The sequence below is a fragment of the Oryzias latipes genome, chromosome 19 (assembly GCF_002234675.1).
Source record: "Oryzias latipes chromosome 19, ASM223467v1".
Taxonomy (NCBI): Eukaryota; Metazoa; Chordata; class Actinopteri; order Beloniformes; family Adrianichthyidae; genus Oryzias; species Oryzias latipes.
In genome coordinates, this window is record NC_019877.2 from 21,531,030 (window position 1) to 21,551,789 (window position 20,760).

The following is a 20,760-nucleotide window of genomic DNA, read 5'->3' on the forward strand; positions in this document are numbered from 1 at the left end:
CACAGTGCACAACATCAGAGGCTAAACCTTCACATCGCTCAGAGCAGCCATCTTTCCAGAAAGACTCTCCAACCTGCAGAACAGGTTTAAGAAAAGGTGTGGCATCCGTTTACAAAGGATGATTAAGAATGCAGAATAAATACCTTTGATTTCTCATGCCTTACATAACAACTTCAGTTTGTGTCAGAGATTTGGAACCAGATACTGGATATAGTTTCATTTTGAAAAGTTGTTAAAGTTTTGACAATAGCAATATTTTTAAATTAGTTCTTTTTACCAAATGGGATTTTAATTTTTTCAGGCAAAGAAAAAAAATTGAAATCAGTCAAAAAGTTTTTGTCATTTCTGTATGAAAAACCTTTTGATGGTAAATACAGATAATGATTCAATTAGTTAATCAAGTGACTTCCATTATAGTAGAAGGCGTCATCCACAGCTCCCCTCAGGAACACAGGTTGTACCACTTCTGATGAATCCCTCATCACAGAAACATCCCTCTGAACAAGCATGCTGACAGGTAGCATCAGTGCTGGAGACACAGGCGTGGCCACAGTCTGTTCCACACAGCTCATAGTGACTGTTTGCTGGACAGTTAATACCTTGAAGGGAAAACCCATCAAATTAAAAGCATTTACTTTTAAATCTAAAAAAAAAAACATGTTATTTGATTTATAGTTTTAAAGTCCCCCTCAGATAAAAAATCAATTGTTTTTAACATGTACCTGTTGCATCTTTCTTATAAAAGAAAACAAATGTAATAATAAAAATAAAAACCTTCATTTCTTCATTTCTGAGAATTTCTCCTTTTAAATCGCTGTCAATCACAACGGTACAGGCACTTTGCACAAGCTCCCTGATTTGCCCCGTCCAGCGTGCACATCAGCTCAGGTGCAGAGGAATAGAAGATGGCACATTCCTGCTTTCCAGTGCACCCAAGGCTGGATTTTATTGTTGGCCTCACCAGTTTAAAATTAAACTTAAAGTTTAAGTCCCATTAGCTGCCACACACCTAGTTCTCCTAGTTTTCATGGGCTCATCAAAGTTTGTGTGTGTGTGTAATTGGTGTGTAACAGCAGGGTCTGGTACACACATTTGTTTTGTCATTATGCACATTTTTCAAAAAGTCTCAATTTGGAACCAAAAACATGTCACTTTAAATGTTTTCTTTATCGCTAAAGATGAACCTTTGAGAATAGAGACTGTCAGTCTGTGTCATTTATGCCCCCCCGCTCTTGTGTCAAACTCATGCAAGTTCCAGTGTGAAGAAAGGGGGATCAAGGGCGGGGCTTATCAGCTCAGCATCCATAACTAGGGCTGTTAGAAATAATAGTTTGGGCCAAACATCGCAATAGTAATATTTGCATTGATTCACATCGCTGTCTGGACAATGTTTATTTAATTATGTCTGAGCGTCCATCAGTATCTGACTCGTTTTCAGCTAATTGCTAGCATGGCCCACTGAGGCTCTTTGAGCAGCTCTACACCACACAAGACCACTACAAGGTCTCAGCGGGAACCAGCTAGTTCTGTTGTAATGAGACATGAACTACTTAGTTTTTACTTAGGATGGTACCGAACCAAAACTCTGTGCCACGTTGCTGCCAGTTAAACACAAAAACGTGGATTGCGGTTCTTCGCAGATAAAAACCAGTGATGCAGTGCAGCTGCACGGTGGCTAATGCACGTAGCATCTGCAAAGCGGGCCAAGGTTCTGCAGAACCTCCCAGCAAAAGATTCTGGTTAAGCGTCCTATTGGATTAGACTGATGTGTACAACGGTCTGAAAAAACGATGACCATCACTAGTTTACCTCTGCGTGTGAGAAAGCCTGGCTGCAGCGGTGCAGTGCAGACTGTCATGTAAACAAAGCATCTTAGCCACATCAAAGAAACTCTGCTGCATCCTCTTATGCTGCCTCATCATCACACTTTGATTCTGGAAAGAATTCTTTTTTCCCCTTTATTTTTGAAGCACCATCCAGACTCCAAAACTGTTTAAAAGTCCTGGAGAAGCTACATTAAGCAATGATGAAAATAAACAGCCCTTTATTTCCCCAATCATACTTTTAGAACCTTATTGGTTGAAGCACATTCATTCCAGTTTTTTATACTGAAATTTACGGGCGGCCGTGGTGCAGCTGTAGGGCGGTCGACCCATGATTGTAAGATTACAGGTTTGATTCCCGCCTTGCACACCCATGAGTCGAAGTGTCCTTGGGCAAGACACTGAACCCCATCTTGCCTCTGGTGGTAGGCGGGCGCCTGTTTGGCAGCGGAGCGGCCATCAGTGTGTGACTGGGTCTGTGACTGTACAGCGCTTTATCTTTGTAGGTAGAAAAGCGCTATATGGCTATACGCCATTTACCATTTATTTTGTTGTGGAAGTTAGACAATGTTGACCGTTACCTTTCTATGTTTAAAGTTACCAAAATAAAAGCACTATGAAATTGTTTGGGGAAAAGCAACTTATGAGATTCAGTCGCAGTGCTTAACATCGTAATCATTAAATAAACTGAATTTGTCGATTTTATTACAATTGAAGACGTATTGAAAATCAGGTAGAGCTTTTTCCAAGTCATATTTAAAAAAAGAAAATGAGTTCCAGTACAATATCGGTATCCGCATCGTATCGCCAGACTCTTGCCATTACACACCCCTACTTTTTAATGTTTCTGCGTAAATCTAAATGGATAGATAAAGATAGATAGATAAAGCTTTATTGTCATTGTACAATCACACACTTGGTACAACAGTACAACAAAATTGCAAACTGTCCCACATTGGTGTAAAGAGAAAGAAGAAAACAACAATTATCTTACACACACACAAAAGTATATATATATATAAAAATATACAAATATATATATGTACACAAATATACCAATATACAAATATGCAAAAGGGACTTAAATAACTAACTTTATTTTCAAAAATCGTTCTTAAGTGAGCCAGAGGTAACTTATTGTCATATATATATGCATGTAAGCTTAAGAATTGCATGGCATACATGCCCTTTAAATCAGTTGTCCCCTCTGTCTCTCTTTAGAAGTGCATTCCTTAGGAGCACATTCAGGAGTGGGGGCACAGGGTTCATAATCTCACCCTATGGTGATATTATAACCTGTGCCCACGTTGTAAAGGGGAGCCACAGGATTCAGGTCAAGCTGAAGAGTGGGGGTTATTTGCAGGCCACCATTGAAAATGTGGATGAGGATAATGACATCGCCCTCATCCATGTAACAACATTGGTGAGAATGTGCTTCCTCTTTGTCCTCTCCCTTTTCTTCTTATCAATCATTTAAAATCAATTTAAAAGTACTACAATAGATTCTCAAAGCCCCCCCTCACCTGAAGGGAGCTCCGTCCCCCTTTTAAGGAGGCGGGAGGTTATCCTGGATATTGTGGACACCACCATTCCTTCTGTGGTGTGGCTTCTGCTGCTATCAGGACATAGATTCTCATCATTTTGTGCTTTAAATAAATAGATTTTTATTTTTTTGTTGTGTGTTTTCTATTGTTTCTGAAAAAACTCAACAACCTTCAGGATTTGTTCTGTGGTCCAGAGTTCATAGGACAGCTAAGAAATCCTGTGTGCACACCTGTGTTTGGAAAAAATCATTTCTGGATGCTTCTTGTTGGTTTAGTCATTAACCCTGTTTAACCATTGATAAAAACGTATCGTTTATATTTATTTATTTATATTGTTATAAAACGTGACTTGTATTTGAATAAAAACAGAAGTGCCTCAAGCTTCAGTCAGTGAGGCTACAGAACATGGCGGCGTCAGGCAGCAGCTCCGAGATCATCTCAGGTTGGTAACCTAGTAAGATATACATTTATTCTAAAATAGTAATATGCAACATACTTAATTGTGAGGTATCATTTCAGTGAAAAATTAGGACATTTTATTGTGTTATCGTTACAGCGCACAGCCCGGTGTAGCGCATACAGGCGTAGCAGTCGGTGTTTTTGGATTAAATAGAGAGTGATATAGAACATTTAAATATAGCTTTTTAATTGTAGGTATTTGTAAAAACTATTTTCCATTAATAGAATATTTTGATTGTAGCATTTCGAATGACATCATGTCTGAGGCTCCTACTGGATACAGATCTTGAATTTTTTCCAAACCATTCACTGCTCATTGTTTGAACACTGCATCTGCTTTGCCTGCTTTAAAATGCTGGTTTGTACAAATAGTTTGCCCAGTGCTTCTCAAATAGTGGGGCGCGATGCGTTGCCGGGGGACCGCGCAATAGTATTTTTCGGTCCAGATAATACGGGCAATTGCAATCACAGAGTTTGATAGCCTGAAACGGTCAACTGGTGGCATCTCGAGGGCGATTTGAATTTTGAAAATGGCGGCTAAAAGCAAATACCGCGGGATTAGGGGATGTCTCTGGTTGGTGGTGTTTTTTTCCTGTTCAAGTCTATTGTGCAGAATGTTTTCTTGAGACTACAACAGGTTTAGCAGTTCTGTTCGTCAGCATGAGACAGGATTGATTCACCTCCGTGGGAAATGCAGAAACCAAAACTTTATTTGATGGCAATCAGATTAGTTTGGTGCAGCACCTTCAATGGATTATCATTTTTAAATCATGTTAGTACCTGAAAAGTTCAGAACATAGTTCTATGAAATTTGGAAAAAGCCAGATTTTAGTTCAATGTGCATCAGGTTTTTGAAAAAGGACAGCAGGTTTTTTTTAACGCTCAGGAAACGATAGACACCAGTTGTGAGGGTATCAGGCCCTGTCTGGTGTTGCTCTTTAGTAAATGTGCAATTTAATGCTATTATCATGGCAGCAAAACACAACCTATGCATGAAATCAGTTTAAATGTACTACAATTTTCTATGACTGTTAACACTGAATGTTGGTTTTGTAGCGCCTTAACATAGAATATCAGTCAGTTGGAATTAAAAACCTTTTTCAGTCCCTGTTTTCTTTTGGGTTGTATTAGCCAAGTCTTTTTCTACGTTATTCGATTACAGTTTATTTCATTAAAATTATTTCGTTTTGGTTTAAGTCTTTGGTAAGCAACAAATCCAAAAGGATAAAAAAAGATCAATAATCCAAAGAATGGCAAATTTAAGAGGGCATGTACTGATTTTATTGAAAGTTGTAGCCTGAAGCCCTGGTTATGTTCACCTGTTGGAGTATTCACCCGAACCATGGGAAGACTAAGGGTCAATGGCCGACCAAGTGTGCGTTATCGCTTTTTAACAAACGCCGTGGAAGCCGGAACCGTCCAACGCAAAGCATGTTATGGTATAACTGCATTTACAATAGTAATATAATAATAAGTGTAATAAATGTGTAATAATAGATATCCATTTTAAACAACAGGAAAATTGATTTGTTTCCATTACTCTCATAGATTCTCAAACCCCCCCCCTCACCTGAACGGAGCTCCGTCCCCCTTTTCAGGAAGCGGGATATCATCCTAGATATTGTGGACGCCGCAGCTCCTGCTGTGGTGTCCATATTTGTGTCTAAGAGGTTAGTGCCTGAACCTCTGTTCACTGAGCTAAAGACTGGCAGTAGTGATGGGATGTTGATGCCTCAGCTGAGTTTACCTGGACAAAAGTAATCGGAATCAAGGCCTGATCAGAATTTGAAATTCATTTTAAATTATTGATCTTTTTAAGTCTCTGATGTAGTGGGCTTTACAGGGTTAACAGAAATAAACTAGTGCTTCTTTCATAGACACAGATGAGCTCCTTATGGAGCCTTTATCGTGTAAAATCTACTTTTTGAGTATAATATCATGTTACCGTAATTCTTCTCCACAAACAGCCCCAAAGCAGTATTTTGATCTATTCAAGCATTCCTGAGGATTCTTCTAAAACCTGTTCTCTGAGTACCAGCCCCCCCAATCCATTCAAATGAGCGGGCTGTCATAGATATGCAAAAATGGAGCTGCGAAAATAACTAACTTTATATTTTAAAAAATCGTTCTTAAGTGAGCCAAAGGTAACATATTGTCATATATATATATATATATGCATGTAGGCTTAAGAATAGCATGGCATACATGCCCTTTAAATCTGTTGTCCCCTCTGTCTCTCTTTAGAAGTGCATCCCTTCTGAACTCATTCAGGAGTGGGGGCACAGGATTTATAATCTCGCCCAATGGTGACATCATAACCTGTGTCCACGTGGTAAAGGGGAGCCACAGAATTCAGGTCAAGCTGAAGAGTGGGGGTTATTTGCAGGCCACCATTGAAAATGGTGAGCGACAGCAACGATGTTTTACTAAATCCTCAATTCATCATTCACCACTGAGGAAGAAAGCTGTCTATTAGTCTGTTCTTGTTATAAAATGATCTAGAGGGCAGTAGAGGTGACGTCCAGGGTGGACGCTGTCTCTGCTGATGTTCTGGGCTTTACTGAGGGAGTGGGAGCTGTAGATGTCCAGCAGAGATCTTCTCTGGTGTAGTAGGTGGTGTCAAGGATCTGCTCAAATCTGCATCGTCTTCATCCCCCTCCCACAGATCCCCCTGCCCTCCCTGCAATTCGGCAGCAGTCCGGCTGCACAGCCATGGGAGGCAGTTCTTGTTTTCGGCTGCCCTTCGGGGCTGCCGTGGACTGTCTCCTCTGGCATCTTCAGCCCTACCAGGCTGAGGAAAGGGAGGACCGTGCTGCAGCACAGCTGCCCGACTAAGGTGAGCTCCCACCGTGGTTGGGTCAGTGTGTCCGTGAGGATCGTTCAGAACTTTCTGACTGCAGCTTTTCCCTCTTTTCTTTTAGGGAGGATTTTCAGGGGGGGCCATTATTAATATGGTGAGTGATGTTCATCCGAGCAGAAGCTGGATTCTGACATTCAGAGTATAATAAGATGATATTAACTGTATTAAATAAGTGTATTAATAGCTATCCATTTAGAGCAACAGGAAAATGGATTTGTTTCCATTGCTCTCATAGATTGTCAAACCCCCCCCCTCAAGTCAGCTGAGCAGAGGGTCCTTGTTATTGCTGGAATAGGGATTACCAGACATGGTTGAGGCCACAATGCCAGCGGTGGTGTTCATATCATGTGTCTGGAGGTAAGTGCCTGAACCTCTGGTCCCTGAGCTGAAGGCTGGCTGGAGTGATAGGATGTTGATGCCTCAGCTGCGTTTACCTGGACAAAAGGAATCGCAATGAAGATTATGGAAAATCAGAAAAAAGGAGCAGATTAAATCTTTAGAGTGATGTTCACCAAAAAACCTTCAATTTTATTCTAAAACAATAAAATTCTATCTCCCTCTTTGTTACTTGTTGGACCATCTGCTACAGAGGAAGATCGACCGGTAACATTTACATTATATGTTTGACATTTTCCTATTGCTTACGGTTATTCAGATTTTAATGATACATTGATTCAATTCTAAAATCCGGAGTTTCCCTTATATCATGCAGCCCTATTCTAATCTATTTTCAAAGTGTTCCCCTTCGGTTAGTCATGATTATTATGAGAGTTTTTAGTGTTTTTAACGTGTTCCTGTGGCATTTCTCTGATGATGAAGGACAAAGATGGAAAAGTTCAGCTCAAAGTTCATTTCTGTCTACTTCTCTATTCAAATTGTTGTGAATCAGGAGCAGAAAAAAAGCAGTTTGACAGAAAACTAGCTTGGGGGGCCTCAAGCTTCCTGCTCTGCTCCATTCTGATAGATCCACCTGCAGACAAATAGATCCATGAACGTCTTTGTTTTCCTGGTCTGAGCTGGAATCTGCATCCAAACTGTACGGCTGCATAGCTCTAATATTTCTGGCTGTTTTTGTTGCTAGGGGAAGGGGGCGAGGTGGCTCCATGCTAATGGCCCCGCTTGTCAGCAAGACCCATGACTGTTAATTAAAAAAAAAAAAAAAAAAAACTACTGGCCCATAGGACGCCGCAGCAAGCACCGCAATTTTAATTTGGTTCAATTTGGTGCATTGTGGTGACGTCTAGCACTTATTTATAGACTTTTCAATGACTGAAAATAGAGCATATCAAACCTAAATCTGCTCTAGTCTGTTTCAGATTCTTTGAAGAGAGCACTGCAGTGTAGTAGGTAACACTAGTTAAGAAGTTTTCAGGCTGCTTCTAATCACTGCTATTTCACATTTGTTGGTAATCAATAGTTAAGAATTTCTATTTACTTTTCTGCTCTGACTGCCTTGAGGTTCTGCTTTTTGTTACTGTTGCAAAGTTACATTTACTTTTTAGTTACTTAATTAAATAATTGAAAAATTAAATAACTGAGATGACTGAGAGCTTTTGACTAGAAATACTAACTGCTCACAGTGTTGTAAAGAAAAACAAAATGAAGTACTATTATTGCACTTGTTCTGGTTGGCTCTCCTGGAGTTTGGCCAGCCTCGGGAGCTTTGAGAAACATCTTTGTGCGTTCGTCGTCTCCTTGTCCAACTTCCATATCTATTTTCGCGCCATTAAGTTGCTCCGACGGATGCGGAGAGTGAACACTGTTCACTGTTGCGGAGCGTGGGCACCACGTGACCAAAACAATCATGGCGGACGCCAAACTTTCAAAGCCATGAAGACGAGCTAAATCTACACGTTTTCGAAAAATATACTTTATTGAAAAAGGTGAAAAATATATTAACAGTGAGATATTTTAGTGGCCCGAGCAGACAAGTAAAAAGTAAAGTCTTGTGGTCCGTACTGCTCGAGAAACAGGACCGGGCCAGCGGGCAAATGGCTGTCGAGCCCTGAGATCAATGGTTAAACAGGGTTAATGACTAAACCAACAAGAAGCATCCAGAAATGATTTTTTCCAAACACAGGTGTGCACACAGGATTTCTTAGCTGTCCCATGAACTCTGGACCACAGAACAAATCCTGAAGGTTGTTGAGTTTTTTCAGAAAAAAGCAACAATTATGGGGAAAAAACAGCTGTATGTGAACCTCAGCCGGTGTGGTGTTCTCCACTATGTCAGCGATGAACTTGATGTTGGCAATGAATACAAATTATGAGTAGGGCAATAGAATGGACCCCCGCCCCCCACATGCTCTCCTGTGAGGGAACACTTTGGATTTTTTGGGGGGATAAAAGGAAAAGACAGCTGGAGAAGTTGAATGCTGTGTTTCCACATTTAATTCTTACATGAAGATAGCATCAGCCACAGATAACATCTAATCTGTTATCCAACTTAAAACGGCATCACCAGACTGTAAAAATCGGGTCTACAAGAAAGAAAATTGTGCAAGTTAAAATGTTTGTCTTTTTGAGGCCATTGTTAGGTATCGAAAGTTTTTGGTTCCTGACAGCAAATGTTTGTTGTTTCTCTTTCGGCTTTTCCCATCAGGGGTCGCCACAGCGAACGAGTCGCATGGGAAACTTGGCAATGTTTTACGCCAGATACCCTTCCTGACGCAACCCTCTCAAAGCAACTGGGCTTGGGACCGGCATAGAAGTAGAGAAGGGAACAAGGAGCAGCCCGGAGTTGAACCTGGGTTTCACGGATGGAAGGCACCGCAAACCAGCACGAGCTAAACCGGCTCGTGCTGACAGCAAATAGTTGTTTTATTTTATAAAGCAGATCACCGCCATAGGTTAATTTTATTATTCTTATATAAAACCAATAAATGCATTTTGCAAGACTTTTTTTTCTGCCTTTTTGTAGCGAAAAAGGCAGAAAAAAATGTATTGAGCAGAGTCCATTGAAATTCTGAACTGATTTGAGATTTTAGTGTACTGTTAAACCCTTAAATAATAGTGCAGTATTTGTTCACTAAAATGATACCTCTCAATTAAATGTGTTGAATATTTATATTTTCATAATCCATTTTTCATATCTTACTGCCTTACCAACCTGTAAGACTGGAGAGCAAAAAAGTCGACAGACGATGACTCTGGTCCTTCTGCCATTTTGATGCTGACTAACGTCTCCATGCCGCCTCACAGACTCAAACGCCACCTGCTGGCGGAAAGGTGTAACTTCACCCGTAAGGCACTTCAACATTAGGGAAAACATTTGGTTGAATGCTATAAAGAATTCAACTAAATGCTTTCCTGTTTTTCTTTATTACAGCTGAGGAAACTAATGAGAGCTCAAAGGCCGCTTTAACATGTTTTACTTTTACAACAGGGATTATGAATCTTCTGACACACCAGATATATATTTGAATTAAGCCATTTTAAAAGAAAAAAAACAACATTTCTGGTATTGACTTATATTTTCAGTTATGCTACAGAAACGCTTCCATTCCTACCAGTTCCAGCAGAGAAAGGGTTGTCCAGTGTCCAGCAGAGGGCGCTTGGTGCTTCGCTGGGATCACTTTCATGGTTCAGGGTTGGTTCGCCATCTTGTTTCTTCCGCTCATGGATCTCAGAAAAGAATCCGCTTTATTCGGCCCAACCTTCATGGCCCATCAGACAAACATAAAATACACTCAAATAAACTAAATAAAACACCAGGCAGTCAGTACGAATAAATAAAAATAAGGTCGCCTTTTTAATTTTATTTTTTAAACGGAACTATTTCAAGTTACGCATCACGTAATAATGGCGGTTGGATGTCCGCGCGAGGCCTACACTAACGCGCCAAAACTTCTACAACTTGACAAATAACACATAAAACATAAATTCACTGCCTTAGTCTGCTATTTCACGACATTTACTAATAAAACATTGTTAAATATGAAATTTATGCAAATTAAATATATTCTGAACACACTCACCAAGTCCTGTTGAGTACATGAAAATAGTCTTTTTTTTCAGGCAAAACCCAACTTCACCACCGAGTAAAATGAAGAAAAACCAAACTTTTATCGATCTCTGATCATCTCATCTTCTCCCTCCTTTGATAAGCTGCATAATGGCTGCTCTGCTAACGTACAGGAAAGCTCTCAAAGCTGAAACAACCTGATTGGCTGTTGTCGGTCACGTGGTTCACGTCACCCAGAGACTACATACCTTTTCAAAATAAGAGAACAAATATGAAATGACATTTTGAACAATTTCCCTTTTATGTTTTTAAATTTGTTTTAAATTTATTTTCAAGGGTATTTTAAGCTGGGTTACATTTAAAAGGAATTGTTTTCTCTTCCAAAATTAAGGAAAATTAAATAAAAAAAAGAAAATTAATTTATTTCTTTGATTAAGAAATTGAATGGAACTTTATTTATCTCTCAGGGAGAAATTTACCCGTCAAGGAAGCCCAAAGAAAAAAAAAGTTATAGTACAATTGCAAATCACCAGATATCAGATCAAACAAATCAGTAAATAGGTACATTTATATATGTGCACATTTTTGATGACCTGATAATACAGAGTTGTGCAGTCTGATAGCAGTGGGAATGACAGACCTGCAGTAGTGCTCGTTTCTACACTGTGGGTGTCTTATTCCACCCATCCATCCATCCTTACAGAACTTTTGTTTAGGACATGAAAACTGGCTCTTAGCTTTTTCTGTTCTGTTGGTCTTCTCTTCTGTTGTTGATGGACCTTCCCCAGCAATAGTTTTTTAGTTCATTACCAACAGTTGTGTCATTGTGTCTGTCTGATTGTGTCACTGATCTTGATATGTGATTTTGAAGCATTTGACATTCCATCCTGCAGTTCTTCCTCAAGCACCTCACTCACATCCACAGAGGCACCATCAGCTGCTGGAGACTTTACCTTCATTCCTGAAAACTGGGCCTCTCTCATGAGGTTTTGTTCTTTGGCAGCATACGTCTCCTTACTGTCCTCTGAAAGGTGCCTCATGGTGATGAAATCATGAGCGAGGGCTTTTAATCTCAATAACTACAAATGCATTTCAAAATAAAAAAGATGGTTTTTCCTGCTTTCTAAGGAGAATTGTTCTTCTCCAGCTGTAAATGGAGTTCACTCTCTGTGTTCATACAAATGATTGAGACACTTGCTGTCACATTTGAACGTTTATCAGAAGAGTTATTGAGGCTGGAAGTCTGAATCTGGGAAGATCTTTCTAACTTTACCAAGTCTTCTGAGTCCTGCACTCTGATTGGTTGACACCCCCTTGCCCCCCATGTTCAACTATTGGACACAGATCCATTTAGACACTCGCAGGGAACGTGTCAAAAGTCCGAGCGCAGTTGTAGCGAGCTGTGATTCGTAGCCGCAGATTCGAGCAGTTGTAATCACCAATTGGAGGTTGTAACCCTAGATGAAAACATAAAAACGGTAATTTGTCAGTTTAGATTTTGTTTGTCAAACTTTACAGATGCAGATTTTTGGTGCGCAAGTTCTCACATCCTATTTTACAACTTCTCACATCAAATCTAAAAGCTCGTCCACTTTGACATATTAGAACTGACTTCTCTAATGCAAACTGCTGCTCCACCTGCTGGTCTATGACAGTGTTGCTCCCAGAGGCTCATTTTTCTCATGGTGACTTCTGTCAGGTTGCAGACCCCTGAGTCAAAAACTAAAAGTCAGAATGGTTAAAAGTTGTTGAAGGCTTTTGTGCGGCCAACAGCAATACTAAAGGGCATTTTCCCAACAGAATGAAAAGAGCAAAAGCTATTCCACTGTATGAGTTTGAGGATGAGCACAGCGTCACAAATCACAGACCTGTCTCTACACTGCAACAACATTTGAACATTTTAGAGAAACTTTAGACATTTATGAGGTTCTAACTGACTGACAACAGATCCTAAAAGATAAAACTAGAGCTACGTTAAAAAAAATGCAGTGGGGACATTTGCTAAAAAAAATCAATTGATAATATTTAATAACTAGAAGGAGCTGAATTTGCTGAAGCAATGGCTGAAAATGTGAAGATGTTAAACCTTTGAAACAAAAAATAAATAAATAAAGAAATGATCAAAGTTGACCATAAATAAAGTGAAAACAGCACAAGAACAAAGAAGATATGTTTGTTAAAAATGGGAGCATCGGGTATCATTAAAGCAGAGAAGTTGTGCAGCACAGCTCACGTGTCTCGCCATGACGACGCCACCAAGCAGGTACAGTGGACAGGAGCTGTTCTTCATCATTTAGTGAGAAAACAGCATTTGTTTTGTTTGATGTCATTCCCTCTACAGTCCAGCAGGGGGCGGTGTAGGAGCAACAAGAAACAATGTTTTTCACTAAAAAGAGAAAACTTGTTCAAGTTTCCAGAAGCTGCTGGATCAACAACTGTGGGAGTTCTTGTCAGAATACTCTGATGAAGAGTACAGAGTAGATCAAAAGGCTGGGTCTGGATGTTTCCTCAGGCTGTGCTACAGCGTCTACTCTCAGGTGTGATCCCACTGCTGAGCGGCACGCGGGCTTTGACCTGCTCCGTTTCTGGCCTGGGCCGGTTCACCCGTCCTTAGACGACCTGGTCTCCCCGGGCTCCCCCAGAAAGACCATATCGGTACCGAACTCAGTGCAGACACCCAATCAGCACAGTCCACTGCAGCTCAGAGCTCCTGAGCTCCAACCATCCTCCAGCCTCAGCCTCCATGAGCGCAGATTACAGGCGTGCGCCACCACACCCGGCAGGAAACACAGATCAGCTGTTGGACTAAGATGCTGCAGTCACAGCATCTTAGTCCAAGAAAAGATGGAACTACAGAACTCTGAGATGGAATATCCAGACAGATGCCATCACTAGACAGCGCGCTGAACCTTTTTTCTTCAATGATTTGTGATATTCACTGGATTCCAGGAATTACATGAAATCCTCTCCGTCTTTTCTCACCTTTGTCATAGTAGGAATAACACGTCAATGTTCATCTTGACCCCATAGGATAGCACAAGGGATCATAGCTCTCTTTTAGTTGTCTGTCGTTCTGACTTCATGTGTGCTGTTTTAGGAGAAAACAGGAAGTGCTTCTTACAATTTTTAGTCATCTTAACATCAAAATACTCTTCAAAATTAAATATAATCACTCCTCACCTCCATAAATGTGGTATAAAGTGTAGAAAACACAAATATTCAAATGTACAAAATTAAAGAAAAAATAAGTAAAAACGTTTTTCAGTATGAAAATCCCTGAGGATTCAGTCATGATATGGTTAAAACGGCTGTTCAAGTCCCGGCTGGGGGACATGAAAAACAACATCAATGGGGGATCTTTCTGTCTGGAGTTTGCATGTTCTCCCCGTGCATGCGTGGGTTTTCTCCGGGATCTCCGGCTTCCTCCCACCGTCCAAAAACATGCTTCATAGGTTAATTGGCAACTCTAAATTGTCCATAGGTGTGAGAATGAATAGGTGTGTGATTGTGGACATTCTACCCTGCGACAGACTGGCGACCTGTCCAGGGTGTCCCCTGCCTTCCCCCACATGTGGCCGGGATAGGCTCCAGCAGCCCCGTGACCCTGAAAGGGACTAAACGGAATAGAAAATGAATGAATGAATATGAATACGGCAGAGTTTGTTGATGCGTTCCTCCATATTGCCGTGCTGCTGTGTCACTACCGTTTTCTGGTTCATCCTTCTGTGGATATAACTGTATTCTTCGTGGTATTGGCATGGAGATTTCTCCTCTCCCCGTTCACCTTGTCCACCTGAAGTCTTAGTTAATTACAGGTATTCTACAGGCAGTTTGTCTGGACCCGCCCATAAAAGGTGTTACGCTTTTGCTGGCAAATGATGTGGCTGGCAAAAACTGTCTGACAGTTTTTCCATGCCTGTTATTTCAGGAGTCTAGACATAAAATAATGTTGCTGCAGAGAAAAAACAGTTCAGAAAGCTGACTGTCTGAGTGAACATGACAGGTTTTCTCATAAACAGGTGACAAGGAGAAAGGACCACACGTCTGTTTTGGAGCGCTCCAGGAAGTCCAAGCTACCTATACGTCTGCAGAACCCGGGGCGTGCAGGTCGGATAGCAGCCGACCCTTCTCACCCTGGACATGGATTACGAAGGCTAAGGTCCATCAGGACCAGAACCTGGAGACATAAGAACAGTGTCTTTCACTCTAAGGTCAGACTCATGAACACCTTTTAACTCCTCCCCCCTTAAACTTTTCACATAAATGTTCAGTCACCAATCCACTACCCACACCTTCTCCATCCTCAGTTTGCACTGTTTGCACCATTGTACCTCTATTTATTGCTGTGTCCTTTGTGTTGTTATTTTTTTGCTCACTGTTGTTTATTTTTGTTATTCTTAAGTGTTTTTTGTCGCACATTAGCACCGCAGCAAATTCCAAAACTGTCCTGTTCACTGAAAATGGCAATAAATAATCTTTGAATCCTTGACATAAAAAGATCTCAAAAATTGCTGTAATTTGCGTATTTCCTGTTCTGTTTGCTACGTGTAAAATCAGACCACATTTGTCTGTGTCAGTTTCTGAAACATATCTTCAGGCAATCATCATGTCTACTGTTTCCTATTGTCTGCCTGTTTGGTCATTTACAACAAATAAAAGGTGAGAACCACTGAGCTTCAGGTCCATCCTGGACTCCTGGGGGTTACTCCAGAAAGCAGGTTATGCTAGCTCCCACGGTAAGTTTGAGGCTAAGGAAGTTGATAACCTCAGTTTTCGGTTCCAGAAATGGAGGTATGTTTCAGGGTAGGTCAAGTTGCCATAGCAACTCATGCTCTGAACATAACCTGGTCTGGAGCAGGTTTAGTTGAAGGTTAGTTTGTTTTCAGAGAGGTGAAGCAGCATGACGTGTCCATTTGAAGATGATTTAGTGGATGAAGAAGCTCAGATAATACTTTTTCCACCGTGAGAGGGTGATAAGATCACGTATGGATGTTGGAAAATTAAACTTTTTTACTTTTATCTAACTTAGTTATTTGCTTCAGTTAAGATAAATCATTTTTTTGTTAAGCCAGCTTAAAAATAACACGTAGTTTTCAGACAGTTATTTTACTTTCATTCAAATTAATTCAATTAAGTAGGTGTAACTTGGGTGCTGCTGTTAGAGCGGCACCGCAAGGGATTGTGGGATACCATTTCCTTTGCTTGTCTGGATGGATTTGGGTTTAAGTGTGGCTTTTTGACCAAATGTGTTTAGTTGTTTAGCTGTTTTACTGTGTTTTGCCATGTTCTGCCGAGTTATTTTGTCCTACTTTGCTCAAGTCTCTGCACCATGAGTGAGAGTGAAGGAGAAGATGATGATTTTATATAGCACACATACCAATCAGTTTTGAAATGACAATGATGGAAAGTTCTTTAATGGATTTATGCAAAACGTGCATTTTTTCCCGTCCTTTTTATTGTAATAAAAATTAGCATATCTGCAGGCTCATACTTAGACATATGAGAGATCAAGAAGTATAATTAATTAAGATGGAAAAAATATTAATTGAATTGGAGTAAAATGACATTTAGTTAGATAAATACATAAATTTGAGTTGTATAAACAATTATTGAGTTTTATAGACGTAAGAAATTAGGTTGATTAAATTTAACTCAATTATTTGTTACCAATACATGTAATTCATTTACGTTGGCAAAATTGGATAAGTTATATATATATGCGTAACAAGGAAAATGGAAATAAGATCAGAAATTTGTGCGTTTACTTTCTCTGTTCTTCTACTGCAAGCAGAAACTCTTTCTTTTGATGATGCAGTCGTGTTACTTTTTTGATAGACGTATAATCTTCATACGCCGTCATTAAAACCTCAGACTCCGTCTACGTCTCACCGAAGTTTAGCACTCTCTTTTTTCTCTCCACGCGTTTCCATGGTGACTCCAGAAATCGACGATCTATTGAGAATGTCTTTATGTACTTGCCGTGCACGCCCATTAACCCAGGGTTACCAAGCCGAGCGTAATTACACCAACTCATATCCGGTCTTTTGGAACCGACATACCCCGAGTAAGCAAGTTCAGGCGGATTTCAGCCAGTGTTCAGGCTTAAAGTCAGGCTAGTTTAAACATGCTTCCTGGAATACCCCCCTGGGCTGGATTCACAGCTGCTCTGTGTTTTCACTGTTGAATGCTTTAACGTTTCAGAATGATACAATTGTCACGGTGCCTGTCAGTCACCTCCCCCCTCCCTCCTGCTCCTGCTCCTGCTCTGCTTCGAACCCAGAGAGGGGCATCCCCAGTGAGCCCCGCCAGCCAGGGGTATGCTGGGGGGGCTCACTGGGGATGCCCCTCCCTGGGTTCGCGTTGGCACCCGCCCTCCACCCCGCTTTTTACCTGCATATTAGACACTCTGATTCATCTAGGGCCTTGTGGAGAGGGTCTGGTGGAGGGGGGCACGGTGAAAAATCCGTGCTCACCTTTCGCTGGCCCCCCCCACAATTTTAACTTCCTCTGTAGACACACACACTCCATGCTAGCAGCACACACACAGCAAATACACACCACTCACAGAGGGACCCCGGAGTGGGGGGGTCTGCGGCTTGGCAGCGGTGGGGCCCCCCACACTGGAGACCTCCTATTTTACCTGCAGCACACACACAGCACTCCCACACCTCCATACATGGGTGGGGCCAGGGGGGGCGGCCGGTCTTCACCCGCCTGGTCCTCTCAGGGCGGCCGGGCTTATGGGTATCCTGTCGGCTGCGGAAAGGTCGAGCATACGGCGCTGGTGGTCGGCCGGCTGGGGGGGGGGGTTACTGCGTGGCGGCGGTGGGTGTGGAGGGTAACCAGATGATTGTGAGTATGTGTGCGTGAGTGCATGGGTGGGACGGACCTGGGGGCTGGCTCGCTGGGACCCTCTGGGGCTTCCCTCCCAATCACAGAGAGGGGAGGGCACTGAGAGGGTTGGGGAGGGGGGCTCAGATATAATGGTGGGGGGGAGGGGGTTGTAGTGTGTAGGGTTGTAGGGTTATGGGGGGTGGCTCTGGGTGCGTGGCGATCCCTGGGTTGCTCAGGTCGCGTGCCTGGGCTGGCTTGCGGAGACGGGGCGCCGGTCGGGTGGTGGACGGCTCATGGGTTCTGGGGGCCTGGCTTCGTCCTTGGCCCTTGTCTCGGTGTCCGGTGCACGGTGGCCCCCATGGCTGCCGCCTGGTATGGCTAAGCGCTCCTGTCCTGTGGCCTGGGGGCCGGACACTGGGTTCGCTTATGCCTGGCTGGTGGGGTGGGCGGTCCCCTCCTACCCCCCTCCCGGGCTGCCTGGGTCCTGATGCTGTGGGCGCTCCTGGCCTGGGGGGCTCTCCTGCCCTCTCCTGGTCTGGCTGGTTTGGCTGGGTAGGATCTGGCTCCCTTTATGAACACACGGTTCACGTCGGCAGCATGCATGTATCTCCACCCCCACGTGCACGTGCACACTGCCACACTGCTCCCTGTCTGCTTCATCCCTCCTCCTTACCCACGGTGTATTGATGGACAGATATTTTTCGCTCATCTTAGTGTCAGATTTTCACCTTTGATGTAATATTTGTCTTTCCAGCAGATGTGGTATAATTGTTACAGCTTAAAATAATAACTTATTCAAATATGTGCTTGTATCCCCCACCTTTTCACCTTTCTTCCTTTTACTCTCTTCCACCCCCCCCCCCCTCACATTCTTCCCCTCTCCCTCCCCACACACACTAAATGTAATAAATACATTCAATCATCTTCTTTACCGTTTTTCCCTTTCGGGAGCACGGGGTTGCTGGAGCCTATCACGGCCACTTGGGCGTAGGCAAGGGATGCCCTGGACTGGTCGCAGGGTAGAATATCCTCAATCACTCATCCATTCACTCTCACAGTCATACCTATGGTCAATTTAGAGTTGCCAATTATCCTATGAAGCATTTTTTTGGACAGTGGGAAGAAGCCGGAGATCCCGGAGAAAACCCACGCATGCACAGGGAGAACATGCAAACTCCACACAGAAAGGTCCCCCATTGATGTAGTGTTTTTCATGTCATCATGTCTCATTGAACCGGGGCGCTCTTGCTGTGAGGCAAGAGCACTAACCACTGCGCCACCGTGCAGCCCTGTAACAAATAAATAAAAGAAAAAAATACGACAAAAAGGGGTTTATACAAATCTACACTCTAGTTTCTCGAAGCTATATAACCTCTTTTTGTGATAGTAAAACCTGTCCAACACAAAAAGCCTTCAGCTCTAATCTGTTTGCTCAGCTGTTGGACGGAACAAGTTAAAAGAAAGAAAGAAAAAAAAAGGAACCAGCTGTCCTGCATCACCGATCATCCTGACTGCCTTCATAAGGGTTCTACTCACCAGTATCCAGTGCCAGTCTGTTATACTCACTCCGGTGCTTATGTCTGACCTTGTAGTATCTGTTAATCAAGTTAAGTTACTTTACTTACCTCGCCTTGTGCTCACCTTCAGGTTCTTCCACCACTGGTCACGCTGGTTCCTCCGTCCAGAGCCTCTCTCCACACTCCAAGCTGGTTCCACCGTCCTCGGCGCCCACGCCTCATGTCAAGCTGGCTTTCGCCGTCCTCGGCGTCCGCGCCTCGCCTCATGTCACTCCGTTGTCCTCGCCGTCCATGCTTCGCCTCAAGGCGCTCCGCCGTCCTCGGCGTCCACGCCACGCTCCTCAGGATCCCCGGTTCCAAACAAAGTAATAATCAAAGAAGCATGGGCATGCAGAAGATATTGCTTAGTAGTACATAGACATGAACCAATGTTCAATGAACTCGTTCAATAGACATAGACAATGGGCCCAAAACGTAGACAGTGGACGCAAAAACACGATCAGTAGACATAGACAATGGACCAAAGACATAACAGTGGACGCAAAAACCCATTTTGATATTTTTGGCACAAACGGAACCTCATACACTAAGACTATTTCTACTTTGTTTGAAGGAAATCCAGCTGCAACCACTGACGTTGCTTCTAACTGCCCTCATGCTGTCTCTTCTTGAACTGTTTATGATTGTAGGATTGTTCTGTTTTGTCTTGGTATGTGTGATGAATGTCTTGAGTTAATTGTTCTGCAGAGCAAGAACCTCCTGAAAACCACTTTTAAACTGAGTCAGGTCTGTTTTTCAATGCCAGGACTTGCCGGCTTGGTCGGTGGTTGTTGCTGCAGTTGTTGCCCTTGCTGGGGCAGCTGGAGTTTAACATTGCAGCCTCCCGGCTGTGAATTGGACCCCTTGCCGTCCCGGTCTGGATGGGCACTGCGGCGATGCTCCTACGGCTGAGCTGCCTCTTGGTATGAAAAGATTCCCAGATACTGTTGTCTCACAGCAGAGCCAAGCCTTCCTGTCCTTCTAGAAGTTCTGTTGGTGATGGACCTTCCCCAGCAATAGTTTTTAGTTCATTACCAACAGTTGTGTCATTGGGTCTGTCTGATGGAGATGAAGTTCTTCTGAAGCTCCTTCCACATCTTCCAGATTCATGGAAACCTTTGAGTTTTGTTCCTCTTCTTGAAGATGGATCTCAATGTCAGTTGATTTCTTTTAACTAGTGTTCTTTCCACAGGCGGCAGTAGTCTTTTTTTTAACATCCATTGGAGATGACTCTCAGAGGACAGAGCAAGAACAAGAGCTGTTTGCAAACTCTGCAGCAATTGTGAAGCCACACGGGAGCTGTCCAGTGCTGAAAATCAATCCAAAGCCTGCAGTGATCTTTGGTAGAGACTCAGAGCTCTATACATGTGTTGGAAAGGAAACTGCCTTTAAGATCTTTTCCCGAATCTCACTCACCATTTTTACAGCTGACTATTCAGACAGCAGAAACATTCTTCTATGTTTTCAGAGGTCAATAATTATTAATATTTACTCAAATTAGTTTAGCTTCCAGCTCAGTTTCCAAAGACCTGATCCTGGATTTCTCACAAACAAACTTGTCTCTAGTCTGAGTTGCTCCAATATACAGTGGTTCTTTTCTGTCTCACAGTTCTGCTGCTCCCCACATGTCTGCTGTGCAGTGTGTCTTCTGATTTGTCTCTTGTGTCTTCGGTTTCTGGGTCTTTCTTTGTCTCTCAGGCCCTGACCCCTTTGGTTCTCC

At 42.5% G+C, this 20,760-nt stretch overlaps 1 long non-coding RNA gene across 2 annotated transcripts; it reads right to left on the bottom strand.

Annotated features, from left to right (window-relative positions):
* Positions 1–2,855: 2,855 nt before the first annotated feature.
* On the bottom strand, positions 2,856–10,837 carry LOC105356604. 2 transcript variants are annotated; one of them, XR_910713.3, is made up of 4 exons: positions 10,664–10,837; positions 10,196–10,342; positions 9,796–9,903; positions 2,856–7,120 (listed from the first exon to the last, which is right to left on the bottom strand). It is a non-coding gene; the product is annotated as an uncharacterized LOC105356604 (long non-coding RNA). The 2 variants fall into 2 exon arrangements; XR_002872200.1 differs by lacking the exon at positions 2,856–7,120 and having other exon boundaries at positions 9,573–9,903; positions 10,664–10,831.
* Between the last annotated feature and the right edge of the window lie 9,923 nt (positions 10,838–20,760).